A 6,167-nucleotide genomic window follows, 5' to 3' on the forward strand; every position below is an offset into this window, starting at 1 on the left:
TTTTTTTTTATTAATCCAAACCTGTAAATGTGGTTACCATTACTTATTCACCTGATCAAATCAATTTAAAAAGAATTCTTGTTTTTTAGTTAATCAAGTTTTTTTGTGTAATATAAATCGTTGAATTTTTTGTTGAGTTAAAAACACATTTAAACATGAAAAATGTTTAAACTAATACATGTTTTCTACCAAATAAAGCTTAGAGAATGCATTTATGTATTTAGCAAACTGGTACTTATTTATATATTTATAGAGGCCATATTTAATACATTTTTTTTTTTTGCTTTTTTCATGAAACTAGCCTTACATATGTTAATTTCTTGATTTTCTTAGTGGGAATCGGCAGTATTTAGTCAAGCTTTTATAAGGTTTAAAAAATCAACAACTTGCAATGTGTACAAAACTTTCTTGTGCCATAAAATCATGTTTTTTTTTTGTCAAAAGAATATGATTCAAAATCGGATCCCTAAATCCATCTATGAGGTCCAATTGGATAAAGACGACTTGCACGTTGGAGGTCTAATGATATTTTAAAAAAACTGCAAAAAAGGTGATATTTTAAGTCACAATTTTCGATGGCCAAATTATCACGACAGTTTTGTTAAAACATAAATATTGTAAACTTTGTTATAATAATCATGTTTTTATCAGCTATTTTTACACGAAAATATCTTTTGTTTTTATTTTTATTACACATAATTTGAATTGTTATATTATTTTATTGTTTTTTTTTTGCAAACAAAAACACAATAAATATGAAATTATTTATTTTTCACAGGAATTTTACTTATGTTATATTGTGGTTTTAAACATTTGTCTTGTAACTATTCTACCGCTCATCCTACTAGAGAGTACATATATTATTATAAAAGATGTGATTCCGTGAAGACTCCTTTGATTAACTGCAATTCGTCTTAACGTGGAGTCTTCACGTGAAGTTCACTGCACTAAGTTTTTTTAACTCTAGCCGGACTCTAAGACGTCATGCTTATTTCCATTGTTTTTGTTATATAAATACCTCATTGTATTCCCCTTTACAACATGCAACATGCAAAATAAAGAGAATAAAATTGTTATTCTCTATCTATCTCGTTTCATGTTTTTCTTGATGGTATTAGAGCTTAGGTCATAGTTCCTCAATCCAGCATCATACTCAGCTCCTGTTGCAACATCAGATCAGTCATCTATCGACTGCACATCTACCACTCAGGTTTACTCCTTTTCTTTCTGTGTTTTTTGTTCATAGATAGATAGCAGAGTCGAAAGTACGTCGAGTGTGAACCCTGAAGAGATGGAGAGTTGTTTTTTCTCTATCATTCAGACAATCTCAGCATGACACTGGTATCGCAACCATTGACTGGTGATAATTACACCATATGGTGCCGCTCAATGACCATGGCACTATCTGCGAAAAATAAATTTAGATTCATAGATGGATTCATCAAAAAATTGACATTTCTCATAAAGTCCATTGTTGCTTGAGAAGGATGCAATAGCATGCTATTATCATGGCTTCTCAATTCATTGCATTCGGATTTATCATCGAGTGTCATCTACGTCGAGACTGCGGTCAAAGTATGGGTCAAACTTCGTGAGCGATTCTCTCAGTCAAATAATCTATGCATATACTAGATCCAGCAAGAGATCATTAATCTCAAACTAACGCAAACTTCTGTGGCAGCTTATTATATAAAGATTAAAGGTCTATGGGATGAGGTGTCTACATATATGACCGTTCTGCCATGTACATATGGGACAACAAAGGACATTCATGAACAACAAGATCAGGAGAGGCTAATGCAGTTTTTAATGGGGCTAAATAAAAATTGTAGTGCCATAAGGAGTCAGCTGCTCTTAATGACACCATTGCCAAGCATCTGCACGGCTTTTGCACTACTCGTGCAAGAAGAAAGACAATGTGACCTTAGAATCACGTTCATCCAGGAACCAGTTGCGGCAAGTGTAAAAGATTCCAATGCTTAAACCAATGTAGATCCTAATAGAAATCGGAAAAATCGTGCCTGCCTTAAGCGTGATCACTATGAAAAACTCAGCCATGTAAAGGCCAAATGCCTTCATCTTTACGGCTTTCTAAATCAATCTGGTGTTCCCGCCAATGCTCGACAATTGAGTCAAGCCAACACAAGTTCTGCAACTTTTGAAGACAACGCGCCTATGCCCGTCTAAAGTCCTCAACCTTTCACTATAGAATAACTCTATCAGATATTAGCTGCAATAAATCTAGGTAATACCAAACCATCACCTGGCACCAACCTAACAACTAATTTCAATGTCTCCCTTACTTGTTCCTTAGCACCTCAAAATTGGATCATAGACACCAGCGCTATAGACCATATTACTAATTTATTGTCAAATTTAATGCTTCCTAAACCAATCATTTTCTTCCTTATTGGATTGTCAAACGGGTCTTCTGCGCAATCTACCTACACTGGCAGTGTTCAATTAGGACAAAACCTCAACCTTTCAAATGTTTTTTTTATTTTAGATTTTAAGTTTAATCTCATTTTTGTGAGTAAACTAATCCATGATCTAAATTATGATATTTTTTTTATCATGATCATTGTGTTTCACAAGACCATCTCTCGAAGTGAAAGATTAGAGTGAGCAAGTTGCATGAAGGACTCTATGTTTTTGAGATCAATGATATTTTTTCATTAAATAGTTCTTCTTTTGATTCTAGCATTTGGCATTTAAGATTGGGACATCTTTCAAATACCAGATTACAAACCCTTATTGATAATAATAGACTGTTTGGTCTTGTTCTTCTCGATCATTGTGACATTTGTCACATGGCCAAGTAAACTTGTTTTTGCCCTTCTCTAGTGGATCTGTTTCTTCATCAAAACTGTTTCAACTTATCCATTGTGATATATGGGGAGGATATCCAACAATCTCATTATCCAGAGCCCAATATTTCTTGACCATAGTAGACGACTATTCTAGAACCACATGGGTTCACATTTTGCAGCACAAATTCGAAGTCATTACTGAGATCAAGAATTTTTTGTCGTTGTTGAAAACCAATACAATAGCAAATTTTTAAGCTTTCGATCTGATAATGGAACTGAGTTATTTTTCAAACGATATACAAAGTTTTTTTAAAAATAAGGGCGTTGAGCATCAACATAGTTGTGTTGCAACTCCTCAACAAAATGGTGATGTCGAACGTAAACATAGAGATTTGTTAGATGTTGCAAGAGCCTTGAGATTTTAAGCTTCTTTACCCATTAAGTTTTGGGGAGAATACGTTCTAACGACTGCCTATATTATCAATCGCATTCCTTCCAAACCATTAATGGACAAAACTCCTTACGAGTTACTTCATAAGAAGAACCCAACTTATGAACATTTTCATGTCTTTGGATGTTTGTGTTATGCTCATAACATACCTCATTCTCATAAATTTGATAATCATGCTCACAAGGGAGTATTTGTAGGATATTCATATGGTCAAGTAGGATATCGAGTTTATGATCTTGAAACAAACAAGATATTTATAAGTCGGGATGTCAAATTTTATGAAAATAGTTTTCCTTTTAAAGATCACAACACGTCAGATGAAGAGCCGGGGCACATCCTACCATTCCTATTTTTGAGCCACAATCCTATGAAACTCAAGATTCTCCTGCCATCCCAATCAGTGACGCTCCTAGTTTTATTTTCCCTAACCCAAATCTCGAAACCATTGAGCATGTTTTTGTCCATCTCCGCCAATCTGAAAGAAGTCGATAACTGCCATTGAATCTCAAGCACTACAGTTGTTACACGGTGGCCCCTATACTCCAATCACCCGGCACAAGAGAGGCGGTCCCCACCACCAATCATGAGCTCTCCAAATTTCTAAGGTATGATCGTTTTTCAATGAACCACCGTGCCTTCTTAAGTGTTATCTCTCAAACTACAGAACCCAAAACCTTTTCTCATGCCATGAAGTCTTAGGACTGGCGTGAGGCCATGGCTGCAAAAATTAAAGCATTGGAAGAGAATCACATTTGGTTGATTGTGGACTTGCATGTGGGAAAACACCCGGTTGGTTGCAAGTGGGTTTACAAACTCGAATATCATTCTGATGGTTCTATTGAAAGATACAAAGCCCAACTCGTGGTCAACGACTACACCTAGATTAAAGGATTGAATTATAATGAAACCTTTGCTCTCGTTGCCAAGTTAGTCATTGTGCGATGTTTGATAGCCCTTGCAGCCATAAAAAAATGACATATATTTCAAGTTAATGTTAATAATGCTTTCCTTCACGGAGATCTCATGGAAGAAGTATATATGGCATTGCCACCTAGTTTTTTAGTTTTGGGGAAGCGCAAAGTTTGTAGACGGCACAAGTCACTGTATGGCCTTAAGCAATCATCTAGAAACTAGTTCACCAAGCTCTCACATTATCTGCTTCAGGAAAGCTTTACACAATCTAAGGCCGATTACTCTCTTTTTTCAAAGCTCACTAATGGGACACATATTTGTTCTAGTTTATGTAGATGATATCATCATCACAGGAGATGTTATTCAGTACATTGGGCAACTTAAGTCTAACATTAATCAGCAATTTTGATTGAAAGACCTTGGTCTCCTGAAGTACTTTTTCAGCATTAAAGTTGCACGGTCCAAAGTTGGTATTTTCTTATCCCACCGCAAATATGCTCTTGATATTTTGCAGGACATGGGGCTCCTCGGAGCTAAGCTCAATCAGTTTCCCATAGAGCCTCATGTTAAACTCAACAATGACGATGGTGTTTTTACTCGAAGATCGAGGGATGTATAGACATTTAGTGGGCTAGCTGTTATACCTTACCATAATTCGCCCTGACATTGTCTTCGCAGTCAATATTCTAAGTCAGTTTAGTAATCAACCGCGACAGCCCCATATGAATGCTGCCCTCAGGGTCCTTCGATATCTCAAAAGTTATCCAGGACAATGTATTCTATTATTCTCTACCAGTCAACTACAAGTGGTTGGTTATTGTGACTTCGATTGAGCCTCTTGCCCCATCACTCACCGCTCCACATTAAGCTATTGTGTCATGATCGAAGACAATTTAATTTCTTGAAAAATCAAGAAGCAATCCACCATCTTTCGGTCCTCGACCGAAGTCGAATACCGTTCAATGGCCCTCGCTTGTTGCGAACTCACATGGCTCAAGTACTTGCTATTGGATTTTAGAGTTACGCACTCTCAACCCATGATACTCCCATGTGATAATTAAGCTGTCATCCACATTGCCGCAAATCCCGTTTATCACAAGCGCACTAAACATATCGAGATAGAATGTCATCTCGTGCATGAAAAGATTCAAAGTGGTCTCATTGCAACACATTCTATTCTCTGGCATTGTCAACTTGCGTACCTTTTCATCAAAGCACCAGCCACTTAACACTTTTCCCATCTCAAGTCCAAGTTGGGCGTTCTTAATCCCTACCCCTCAACTTCAAGGGGAGCAAAAGATGTGATTATGTTAAGACTGCTTTGATTAACTGCAATTCGTCTTAAGATGGAGTCTTCACATGAAGTTTTTTTTTACTCTATCTGGACTCTAAGACATCATGCGTATCTCCATTGCATTCTACTCAGACCGAACTCTAAGACATCATGCTTATCTCTATTATTTTTTTCCATAAATGCCTCGTTGTTTTCTCCTTTAGAGCATGCAAAATAAAAAGAATAAAATTGTTATTCCATCTATCTAGTTTCACGTTTTTCTTTATATTATATAGATGTTATATTGTGGTGGGCATAACATTATATGACAACTTGTGCCACTTTCATTGATGACCACATGCCTCCATAACACCTTCCCAATGATTGCACAAATATTTGTGCATTTAGCACTCGATCACCCTCCATAGTGCCTGTCATGTGTGGGGTTCAAGACCTGATTGAGGGTGATGGGGGTTAATGCACAATTTTTATGCAATCATATTGCACCGGATCTGGACACTCCCAAGCACCTGACTGGACCTGTCCCCAAGATGAAGGGCGATCGGGTGCTTAATGCACATATTTCTGACCGGATTCGAACTCCCGCAACAACTCTGTGAAGATGCCTTTCCTTGAGAAGGGCACCAGATATGATACGTTGCTTGGCATTAAGAAAAAGACATCTGGCCATTGTTCTTTTAGTGTTTTAAAAACCATGTTT

The sequence above is a fragment of the Nuphar pumila genome, chromosome 4 (assembly GCF_984573655.1).
Source record: "Nuphar pumila chromosome 4, dmNupPumi1.hap1.1, whole genome shotgun sequence".
In the NCBI taxonomy this organism is placed as follows: Eukaryota; Viridiplantae; Streptophyta; class Magnoliopsida; order Nymphaeales; family Nymphaeaceae; genus Nuphar; species Nuphar pumila.